Here is a 12,528-nt window from a genome sequence, read left to right as displayed (position 1 = left end):
CCCTATTCTACTATGTCGCAGCATTTTTTTTTTTTTTTGTGAAGTTAGCTTAACACTTAGCACTGGGGTGTTTATCTAAGACAGGGGGTTCTTGTCTAACTTGCCACAAAGGTTCAGATTGATCAGGGCTAGCAAGTTAGTACATAACAATTGCTTGATCATAGGGAATGACTTGGAGACAGTCCAATCAGCATGGATTTTAGGATTATAGTACTTACAGGAATAAATGTTGCTCTCTTCTTAGATGTGAACCATATTGCCTTCAATGGCTGCTAGTATCTGTCTTCCAACAGTAGTGGAAAGCAATCTGAAGATGATGCTAACACACCAAGGACAGTACTGAAGCAGATGTTGAAGAAACGATCCAGGCCTGGATGGAACCATGACTAAATCCTGTCCTACAGATGGGTATGGGTACAGGTGATTCATCAGGATTTCAGTCTTTTTCTCCTAAGACACAGCTCTTCAGAAATAGCAAATTAAATGGCTCTGAGTACTCTTAGAAGGTAAAGATATTTTTTTCCTTAAAATTTTTTTTATTAACCTTTATTTATTTTTGAGAGAGAGACAGAGTATGAGTGGAGTAAAGATTTTAGCCTGATTGTAAACCAGTTTACTTATTTATATTTTTAAGTTTTTATTTATTTTGAGAGAGACAGAGACAACATGAGCAGGGGGAGAGGGAGAGAGAGAGGGCGAGAGAGGGAGAGAGGGAGGAAGGGAGAGAGAGAATCTCAAGCAGGCTCCACACTATCACGAATCGTGAGATCATTACCTGTGCTGAAACCAAGAGCCAGATGCTTAACTGACTGAGCCATCCAGGCACCCCCATGAACCGGTTTATGAAACAAACCTGCTAGCATTCAGGATAATTCTTATTGCCCTATTAGTTAGACTTGCATTAAAGAACATTAAAAAGATGGAGATAATTACTATCTCAAGCACCTTGCCACACATATTTATACTTGTTGGTCATAATTTTATGGCTTTAGCTTAAATAAACATTGCTTTATTGCTTTTAGCTTTTAGCTTGTGAATGCATGGTGATTATATTGGTGAGGTAATGGAAATATTTTAAAATTCTTCCTCTTTTACCTATTAAAACAAACCAAAGTTTACAAAAAAAAAAAGGCTTAACACGCAAAAATAAAGTATGAGTAATTATAGTAATGTCTGTGTAGTTTAGTGACACAAGAACAACACACAATATGTCATTTTCATTCTCAGCCGACCTTCACTTAAATAGAAATTTATTAATGGGTTTTTACACAGAAGAATGAGGTACACAGATACAGGTCTGGGCCCTTAGTTAACTTGTGAGTACATTTTGCAGTATTATATTTTTAACCTTATTCTGTCTCATTTATTACAAGGAAAAGTATAATACAAATGGAAAATACTGGTTCCTCAGTAATAGTCATCTGACAAATTCAGCTGACAAATGAGTGTATTTCTGGAGATAGAACTGAAAAATATGTATGTAAATGAACAAAGAACAGAAAAGAGACTAAAAGTAGCAAGAATATAAAAATATTCACTTATTTTTGAGTGTGTGCATGTACGTGTGTTATAGATGTACTGATGATATAAAACCAGCAAGGACTATTCTCATTTCAGCACCAGCAAAGAACTAAAATCAGAGAGGAACAATAGCCTTTATTCACTGATGATTCAACAGACTGAAGATAACTTTTCCTCAGCACACTTGGGGATTTATAGACAGAAAGTGGTTTTGATTATTTTCTGAATGAAGTCCCATCTGACATAGTAAGGAAGAATCTAAAATGTCACCAAATATCACCCTTAAAAGCTTAAGAGCAGATCAAATATAAACTTTTTGAAATATCCCACCCTTAGTATTTATTTTATTTACACTGGGAAAAAAAATATCTGCTTATCTACGGAGGGAAAAAAAATAACTAAAGTGGTATTACCACTTTATAAATCTTTCATTATGTTACCTTTTTTGAAGGGTGTCTAACAACAGCACTTTTTCAAATAAAAATACACAATATATTGGACAGTAAGTATTCCGATAATATTAATTCATAAAAATCAATCAAGAAGCTTAATTTGCCATTCCTGTTAGTTTAAAACTACTCTAGATAATGAAAAGAGACAAGAAGGTGCAACGTGGTCCCTAAAATGGAGACTTTTGTGTGATTATAAAGTTAAATATTAAGATATTTTTGGTTAATGAATGAGAAAGTAACATAGGACTGAAATAATTAAAAGGGAAAATAATCGTTTGATGGCTTAATAGATAAGGTTTCATTTAAATTACATCACTCCATTGCTTGAAATCATTTGATGGCTTCTTACTTCCTATGAGATAAATTTCCATGTCTGTATCTGGCCATTTAAGCTTCTCCCTAATGTACTCCCAGTCTAATCTTCTTAATTTATCTTTTCCCACAGATTCTTCTCTAGAGCCATATTTGCTGGTCCCCCAAATTGCCCAGCATCATCTCATTTCCGTGCTTTTTCTTTTCCTGTCTCCTCTCATGGCAAGAAAGTCATCTGCAACCTCCCAGATAGGACACATTCTTCTTTCTCCTCCAAATCCCTATCCCATGTCTGATAGGGTCAAAGAAACATTACCTTACTAAACATTCCAGAATTCATCCGAGAAAGATAACTGTCTATGCATAGAAACAAACATTGATAAAGTTACTGAAAAAAGAGATGAGCTCTTAAAGTGAGGGAAATAAATCCAAGAGCTAACCTACTCTGGTCAAGAATAAGCAGGAAAAGGGGGAGAGAAAAGAGAAGGTGTGTGAGCCACGGTGGATGTGCAGTACTGTGGATTTGCTCTGGAAGTTATATAATCCAGAATATATGACATCCTATTTTAGTCAACGTTTCTGTGATATCATAATCTCTAAAATCTCTGGTAGATTCTGCCACACACAGAAGACCTTTTGAATATTTTCCTTGTCTTTTATTTTGAAATAGAAGAAAGAATATAAAGTCCATATTTGTTTAACTGCCAGCAAGAAGATGAATGGAGAGACTCAAGATTCAGGATTAAAAAAAAAAAATCCAGGAAGAGCAGGGAATAGGAACAAGAAGTGGCTAGAGAAATAGCTTTTCCTTAGGATTTAGCAGAATTCTTAGGGATAATGTGGACTTTCCACAAAGCATATACTGGGAGTGTTGCTCAACTTACCTGTAGGGTGACCAACCACCCCAGGACCTGGCACTGAGGCCTTTCCTGGGATAAAGACAGTCAGTGCTGCAACTGGAAAGTCTCAGGCAAATGGAGATGAGCTGTCCACCCTAATGAGAACAGAACGACACTGACATAAGGTACCTCACACGCAGTGTCTTGAATGGTTAGTGCTCATTCTCTTTGTAAAATACTTAATGAAATAGTGATATAACATTTTTTTTCAGTAAACACACACACACATGCATACCTGATCTATAATACAAATCTGCACACCCTCAAATAATGACCTAAAGAGACTTTATACTTAATAATTACATGAATAATTTTTCAGGGAATTTTCTTCATTCTTCTTTTGGAGTTACCTTTAGGTCATTGATTCTCAACTGGCAGTGAATTTTGTCCCCGTCCCCAAAGGAATTCGTCAATGGCCGGAGAAATTTGTGATTGTCAGAACTTATGTTTATATGGGAGGCTCCTGGACTCTAGAGGCCAGGGATGCTATTGAACAGCCTACAATGTACAATACACCCTCACCCCACCCGAGGAAATATTTGATCCAAAATATCAATGATGCAGGTTGAGAAATCCTGATTTGGATCCTGAATCATATTTTTTCTATCATAGTATTAGCAAATTATTGGCTTCACATGAGAACTTGATATTTAAAACCATTAAGATCATTTGAGGAGAAAGAGTGGCACTGCTTCACCAAGCACTCTTTCCAGGCTGAGCACAGGGCAGTGATAGGTAAAATAATTTTAACACATCAAAAGAAGTATCCATAAACAAGATAAGAATCTTTATGGACCAGAAGTGGAATAGAAACACACAGCTGTAGCCTGGGCTTGCTGGGATCTGGCTCCAAAAGCAAACAAGGCAGCCAGAGTTCAATTCTGTGGAGAAACAGGATCCCAAATGCACCATGCCCGGCAGGGGACCAGCGCCAGACTCAGCTCCTGATTGCAACATTCCATGAGAAAGATAAAAGCTTTTATGCTGCTCCTGAGCTGTAGCTTTTATAAGTTCTGTATTCGTCAGTATAGCCTAGATTATGCTGTTGACAAGCAGCTCCACCATATATCGGACTAAAACAATGAGAGCTTATTTCTTGCTCAGCTACATGTGCACCACAGGTTGATAAGGTGTCTGTGCTCATTCTAGACCTAGGCTGACAAAGAAGCCACTGTCTCTATATGTGCTGGCATCCAGGTCCAAAGAGGAACTCTAGCAGGTCTTGCATCAGCAACTGTATGCTCTGGCCTGGTAGGAAGACATACCACTTCGGGCCAAAAGTTATTAGCTAACACTCATCACTTGGCCCCAGGAAGTACAATTCTATCATGTTCCTGGAAAGAGGATTAACTGCACTAATGAATGCCACAAGCTCTGTATCTAAAATTCTTAGAAGAAGCATAAAAAGCTGAGAACCGGGTGTGGCAGGCTGCTTGCTTGTTCAATGACTGGCTCTCTGATAACTTCAATTTTAGAATAGGTTAGAAGCTTCAAGTTATGAGTATGAGATCTGAGCATAATGTGAGGGCTCTTGATGAGGAAGACAGGAAGAAACTGACTATATATGTATCATTTAATACAGGTAGGGAAGAGTGAAGGAAGAGAAAGAAAATATTCCCTACTTAAGATCATCTTGCAATCTATAATCTCAAGGCACCCAAGGAAACCCAGTGATATTTCCAATTTTCCACTGCCGAACAAATAGTGGGATTTCACAATCTTGCTGTCTTATAATTAGGGCTGGAATGTGAAAAGAAGTGATGTATTTCAATTCCAAGTTGGAGATTATAAAAGCTGATGTATGATCTCCCATGTTCTTTTCTTTCCATAATGCAAAAAGGTATATTCCAAATAGTATAAGGTCCTATAGCCTATATATGACTGAGAATAATGTAGAGCAGGTCCCCCAGTAGATTTGAAATTGATATGTGGTGTGGGCACCTGGATGGCTCAGTCGGTTGAGCTTCCGACTCTCAGTATTTGCTCAGGTCATGATCTCACGGTCGTGAGATCAAGTCCTGCCTTGGGCCCTCTGAGGGTGTAACCTGCTTGGGATTCTCTCTCTCCCTCTCTCCCTGCCCCTCCCCTGCTCGCTCTCTCTCTCTCTCTCTCTCTCTCTCAAAATGAGTACATAAACATTAAAAACTTTGATATGTAGCTTAAGTGAGTTATCTGTATGTATTGTTTTAATCCACTGAAATTTTGGTATTATGAAGAAAATGTACTTTATCATTCAACTGATAGTTATTCAGTTGATACTTATTGAGTGCTTAGGAAATTTTAAACATGGTACATGTTTAGCTAGACTTTCAAAAGAATGGAGGGTATGAATTGGTGAAGATCATGGTGGAAGATGTTCTAGACTCTGTGAATAGCAGAGGTAGAGTGTTAGCCCAGTGTATTGTTTGACATGGTCAAACAGATGAGGGTGTTTGCTTGAGTGTATAGGTAAGATCATCTCGAAGGAAAATTTCATGACAGAAGGAATAAGATGTAAATTAAAATAAGGAAGGGGGCATCAGTTAATGAAGAATTTTTGGTTCTAGTGTGAAGAATTCAAATCTTGCGCTCTTGAGAATAATTTAGGTTCTTTTAGAGAAGAATGCCACGTTGAAGTTGTGCCCACATATTAGTTGTTTTTAATAATGATTAACCTAGTAGTCATATTTGGATGATTTAGAATGTGGAGCAGACTGCAGAACTGTTATAATAAGCTAAGTGTGAAATAGAGAGTATAACTCAGGTATTGATAGTGGGAATGGTATAACCTTGAGAGTGATTTACAAAAGGGACTATTAATAGGACTTTTTGATTAGTATACATGAGAAAGTTAGGAGGGGGCAAATTAAACTAAATAAAGCCCCTCCCCTCCCAAAAAAAAGAAAAGAAAAGAAAGTCAGAATCAAAGTCACTCGCCTGGGAGACAAGTAAGGTGTTTCGTTTGCAAGAGAAAGTGATGTTAGACTACAGATTTTAGAGTTGGAGAGACATCTTATAGTGTTATTGGAATGCAATTACAATTCCATGGTTCATATGGGAAGTTAGGACCGGAGATACAGATTTATTAACAAACATTTTATTTATTCCATTGACTTAGTTCACATTCACTAGACCAAACAAAAGTTGCAGTGAGTCACTTGTGTGACACTCAGTAAAAGAAAGGGTAAGGCCAAGTTTTTAGTTATGTTGTTCTATTTGCCACTGACAAGCTTTAGAATTTTTAGTGTAAAAAAAATGGCTACGATTAAGGTAGAGGAGAAAGGGGATTGCCAAAACATAGGGATAATTTGTAATTTAGACTTGCCCTCTTCACCCAGCTTTAAGGAGCTTAACGCTCAGCTACAGAACTGGCTTTTGGCTGATCTGAAGAACAAATAAGAACTTGCTCTGGGAGATAATCTTTTTTATTAGCTCCTTTAAAGGTTTTAAGTTATATGTGCACGTTGTGGAATGTAGTCACTGTAGTTACTGCTTTCGAAAATTGTTGACACTTGTATAATTCAAGACTAGATTCATTATGAGCATCCAGAAATAGGCTGTGCTTAGGTGAATTTATTTATATTTGCATTCAGAAATGTTAAAAAAAATGAATATTTTCTTCTCGAGCCATGGCATTTATGATCTCTGTTGTATGGCTAGAAGCTCAAATAAAAAAAAAGGGTTAGCTTTATATAAAATACGTAATGCAAAATAGTATAGTGTTAAAAATGCTTCATGTGAACTTGATAGCATGGATCTCATTAAGAAATAAGCAACTAGGGGCGCCTGGGTGGCGCAGTCGGTTAAGCGTCCGACTTCAGCCAGGTCACGATCTCGCGGTCCGTGAGTTCGAGCCCTGCGTCAGGCTCTGGGCTGATGGCTCAGAGCCTGGAGCCTGTTTCCGATTCTGTGTCTCCCTCTCTCTCTGCCCCTCCCCCGTTCATGCTCTGTCTCTCTCTGTCCCAAAAATAAATAAACGTTGAAAAAAAAATTAAAAAAAAAAAGAAATAAGCAACTAATTCTTATGCATTTTATTACATGAACAAAGGAACCAGCTACACATGGGCAATAAATTTCAATCAATGCTAATTTTTTATTATTTTCATAATATTTTTATTATATGAAAAAGTAGAGCAATTTTCATATCAAGATTTCAGGAATCTTGACAAACGTTGTATTATCATCTAAAGGATAAAATAAATGTTGCCGACAATAGCAGGTAAGCTAAATTATTTAAAGTAATAATGTGCCCATGATTGAATGTATATTAATTCTGCTTTTGGAGAAAAAGCTATTTCTGACTGAATTATTATTATTATTACTGAAGGAGAAATTCTTCCAGACTACAAATCCCCAAAATAAATAAGCTGTGTATGATCCAAGTATTTAGGATTCCTAAGTCAAGTATTTTGCTGAGATTTTACACATATTAAATTATACAATAATCTCCAAAATGGTTTTCGTGTATTGATTCAGTCTCCAAATAGTGAAAAATTCTTGATAATTGCTTTTTTTTTCCCCCTGACTTCCTAACAAATTTATAATTAGCCATCAGGACAATTGAAATGCTGTTAGACCCAGACAGACCAGATTCTGCTGTCTATAATCTTCTAAGAATTATCCTATTTCACATAGTCTGGGAATCTGTTTGGGGACTTTTAAGCTATTAAGAAATAAGTGCTTAAACCATGTCTGAAAGCAGATGGTTGAAAACCTGATGGCCAATTTCTCATCCTATGTGGGAGAATTCTTTGTGTGTGACATAGGATGAAAAACAGGCCAAATGATCTCAAAACAACATCATTGGAACATTTTAACTCCATGAAACACATATTTCCAAAGGGAGATTCTGAACACCGTGGAATTTGTTTTTCCTCCCTTATGGGGCAAAGAAAACATTTTCCTTTTTCTTTTTCTTTAATGTTTTAAAAAACAACTAAAAAAGAGCCACGCACATTTTCTTAGTGGTATCATTTTTCTGATAGCTGAGATAATTCTAAATTCTCTTCTGCCGGCCTAGAGGAAGAACATTACTGATTTTATATTTCAGGTATACTCGTGACTTAGGCTTTCACTTTGCTAAGGGAGGAACTTAAAGAATTTACGCCAAGACGAATTATTGTGAGAGTCAAGAATCTGGCTGACTGCTTCATAAGGGTCCCCATTTTGAATCGTAAAAGCAACATGAAACTTTGTCAAAACGTGATAGAAATACCAATCATGTTTTCTATGGCTACCCTAGAAGTCTAAATACTTAGATGCAGAAGCACTCTGGCTACCATTAGCTGCCATGATGATTGGGTGGAAATTGTCAGGACTCCAATCTCACAAGCGTAGAAGAGAGAGAGTATCACTTCAAAATCAGAAATTAACCAATTGCATAGCCCGTACATAGCACGGTTTTAAGGAGTTTAAAATGGTTACTGGTGACCACTCTATGAGATAGCCACTCTAATTATCCCCGATTTAGAGAGAGGAGCTGCTACTCAGAGCAGTTAAGGAACTGAATTAGGTCATACAGTGAGGAGGTGGTCAGCTTTGCAGTTCCCACTCTCAGCCAGCGGGGGTACTGCCTCTCGGGAGCGCGTTGAGGTGTGCCGCGTCACAGCAACAAGGGGTGCCCCTGCTTCCAGCATCACCTTGACTCTTTAAAACCACAAAGCCATAAAACCTTTAAAGGGCTCATACTTTTCTCCTTGGTTTCGTATAGTAAGGAAAACCCGCTACCAAACAATATACAAAGTTTTGGTTTTTGTTTTTAATTTTTGATCAGTGTGCAAACCAGAATGGTTTTCAGTTTTCATGGTTAACAAAGGTAATAGAATTTGGTGAGGCATCCTGAGAATTCATCATTCTGGAATAGCTATAGACAGAAGTACTATCTGTAAAGAGAAACATTACTTCTAAAGTAAATGTTCACTCTTAAAATTATAGAATTAACTGTGAAAATGAATTACCATAGAATTACCATAGAAAATGAAAAATGAGGAAGAGAGTCTATCATCCTGGTGCTGATCTTGACAGAATTTTATTTGTAACTGTTTATGGGCCAGTGGGTACGATTTCTGGTGAGTTGCCTTGTATAGTACTACACATGTATCAGACTGTGCACATGCACACACTAGCACACAATTACTTATATAGCTAACATAATACAGTGTTTTCCAATTAACTTTATGGGCAAGTTTTGTGACAGAAATTTCATTCTCGTGAATACATTACATTAAGTATTTTGGTTTCAGGGAGTGCAATCTGAATCCATGTGGCTCTTGGATCCTTACCGAAATATAACGTGATTTCCAACTCTGCTATGGTCCTGTATTCCATACACTCAGCAATTATGTTATATAGGAAGCCATAGGCTGAACTGTTAACATCTCTGGATCCAACAACAATGTATTCAAATGGAAGTAAATAAGAACTGGTTATCTCATGAAAATGGCCTCATGTACCAGGTGAATGATATCTAGATAATTCTGTGGTTACAACTCCAGCGAGGTAATGATGCCAAAGCATATACAATATTGTTCATCATTTAAGATTCATCATATTTTGTAAAAAGCAACGTCTCTGTTCTCTTCATTCAGTGCAACTTCTCGAAAGTATGGCCGGAGCAGGAAGAAATGCTTTTAGTTCCCCTTAGAATCGAACCAAGGAAACAGTATGAGGTATATGTACCAACTTCTGAGACTTGTTTCCTGGGAGATCTAAAACATATTTATTTTAGAATATTAAAAATAAACTGTAGGCTAAAAACCATCTACAGATGAAACCAATGTGATTCAAGAACTCTGAGTGTGGAAAATGAAATCACAGTTCTGCAATCAGTGAGTGTAGGTCATCTATGTTGCTTACCAGAGGAAGCAGGTGTGGGAGGTGGTGGTTAGAATAAGGCCGTTAGAATGTGCATTGGTGTGGTGCTGTAGGAAAGGAAACTATTTTCTGCTTGTTTCTCTAATTGGAAAAATTATTCTTCTGATGCACAGTTTCTCATCAGAGCATCTTGGAATAACACAGAAGCGGTTACTGAAGAAATGTAGAACCCTAAAATTAGAGAAAGATGAAAAACTTGAGGACCACACAAATAGAGAGAGAATAGTGAGTTCTGTGGTTATAAATATTTAGTGACAGGCATTTTGCAAATAAAATTAGAAGAAGCCACTTCCCATCCATCCTTAAGAATAGAATTAATAAAATCTGCTATTAATATACAGGACTGGAAAACTTGTAAAGCTTAAGAAAATGAAGAATTCTGCCCAGAGATTATTCACCTAGCAACACAAGAGAGAGAGAGACAGAGAGAGAGAGAGAGAGAGAGAGAGAGAGAGAGAAGAGGAAGAAGAAGAAGAAGAAGAAGAAGAAGAAGAAGAAGAAGAAGAAGAAAGAAGAGGAGGAAGAGGAGGAGGAAGATGGAGGGGGAGGGGGAGGAAGGGGGGAGGAAGAAGAAAGAAAGAGAAACTGAATGTTACTTGACTAAGGAGAAAATTAGAAACAAGAAGCCCATGGCATATTATCTGAAATGTGTGGTATATAATTTTTCTTATACTAACTGTGTAATAAGATCTATGTAGTTCTCTTTTTACCGTGTGGAGCCTTTTTTAATGTGATGATCAGGGACCAGCCAATGTTTGGATGGTACACTCGGAAGGGACAACTAAAGAGAGTGCTATCAAGAAATTCTTTGTAAAATGTGGTGAGGACCAGAGGAAACCAACACTACTACCAGTTGAATAGTTACCAGACACATTGAGTGGTTTGGGAGAGTGAGTACCTAGGAGGACGTGTGGCTCTGGTTAGAGGATATTGGCTGGAGTCTGGCCAAGGGACAACAGGTAGGCAGCCAAAGGAATAAATATCTGATGTGTCTCTCTTCCTCTGATTGCTTACATGTGCCTCCTGTTGCCTAAACCCAACCAGAAGCCAAAGGGAAAGGGAATTTGGCTGATACACATTATAGAAGCTATAATGTCCAGTGCTAGAATAGGGTAGAGAAGGTGGAGAGTAGGTCTGAAGGGGATAAAGGAGAATATAGGGCACACTTAGAAAACATTTTGTAGTTATCAAGTCTTAAATTAAGGCGAGGTGGGTGGGAGAAACCCGGTAGAGTCGAGTCCGGTTCCTGGAACACTTAAACCTAGTCATCAGCAACTTTCATAGAAAAATTGTTTTAACAGGACTTACTTCTTCCTAGCTTTATTTCAACATTCAAGGGGCATTTCCTAGGCTCTGAAAAATCAGAATTCTGCCTTAATTATTCTGGGAAAAAACCTCCACTTCTGAGATTTTTTTTCTTTCACATTGATCAGTATACCAACAAATATTAATTAGGTTGTGTAAAAAGAGATAAGATATGTTTGAGCCAATAAAAGCCCTCATTCAGTCTGTCAGAGATTAAAAAAAAACAACAACAAACAGTATCTTTGGATAATATTATAAAACAATCATCTCGGGGGCCCCACATATATCACACATCTATTTTTATGCAGAGTAATTAATCGTATATTCTGCCCTAAAGAAAATTTACTTGGAAAGTACAATTTGCTCACTGTTCATATCTTTTTTGAAAGATAAAATGTGGCAAAAAGTTCTGTATGAAGAAGAGATACAAGTACCACCCTGTCTTGAAAAAATCCTTTCACTTTCGTCAAGACTCTTAACTATCTTCCTGGCATTTTTCAAAAGACACACAAAACTTCCTGAGAATTTATGTTTTGGTCCTTTACATCAATCTTACTATAGAACTTGACAGAGCATTTTATCAGTAACTTCAAAAAGTGAGAAATTTTAAGTCAAACGTGACCGATCCTTTTCTTCTTTTTTGTTCAAACCCTAGGCTCTCATGTTAATACAAGATGAGTCCGTGCGGATGAGACCATGATGCACTTACCGCTCTCTGATGATTCCTGGCTATTTGATAGAGAGTTCTTCTCAACTCTAATCAGAGAAACACATAGAACATGTTTCTGTGTTTTGTTGCTTTCTCAGCAGTTTCGCCCACCTCTCTACTTTCTAGGTCAGTTGAAGCAGGCTTGGTGTCTCTTTCCACTTGGCAGCAAGCAGTATTAGAGTCCTGAAAGTTTACAGAAGAGGGGGAAAAGAGCAATCGTTTCCTGGAATTAATCACGTTTCAGGTGTTCCCATCCTATCCTCTAAAGATATCATTTCTTTGGTCTCCTCATGCACGGAACTATCTGAACAATATTCTCTAGATTTGGGCTGCTTTACTCGAAATGTGTACAGTTACATCAAACTATGATCTTCTGTTAACTAAAAATGAGCTTGGATATCTGAATCGATGCCATATCAGAGTACATGAAAGTAAAATGTGACCACCAGTTTGCTTCTTAGTCTAAACTCAGTTTCAA

The 12,528-nt window shown here is 37.4% G+C and overlaps 1 long non-coding RNA gene across 1 annotated transcript; it reads right to left on the bottom strand.

Annotated features, from left to right (window-relative positions):
- Positions 1-3,168: 3,168 nt before the first annotated feature.
- Positions 3,169-12,225, bottom strand: LOC128314238 (uncharacterized). Its single transcript, XR_008295731.1, has 3 exons — positions 12,051-12,225; positions 10,019-10,207; positions 3,169-3,279 (listed from the first exon to the last, which is right to left on the bottom strand). It is a non-coding gene; the product is annotated as an uncharacterized LOC128314238 (long non-coding RNA).
- Between the last annotated feature and the right edge of the window lie 303 nt (positions 12,226-12,528).

Source organism: Acinonyx jubatus, chromosome B1, assembly GCF_027475565.1.
Source record: "Acinonyx jubatus isolate Ajub_Pintada_27869175 chromosome B1, VMU_Ajub_asm_v1.0, whole genome shotgun sequence".
NCBI lineage: Eukaryota > Metazoa > Chordata > Mammalia > Carnivora > Felidae > Acinonyx > Acinonyx jubatus.
This window is presented reverse-complemented; position numbering and strand designations above follow the sequence as displayed.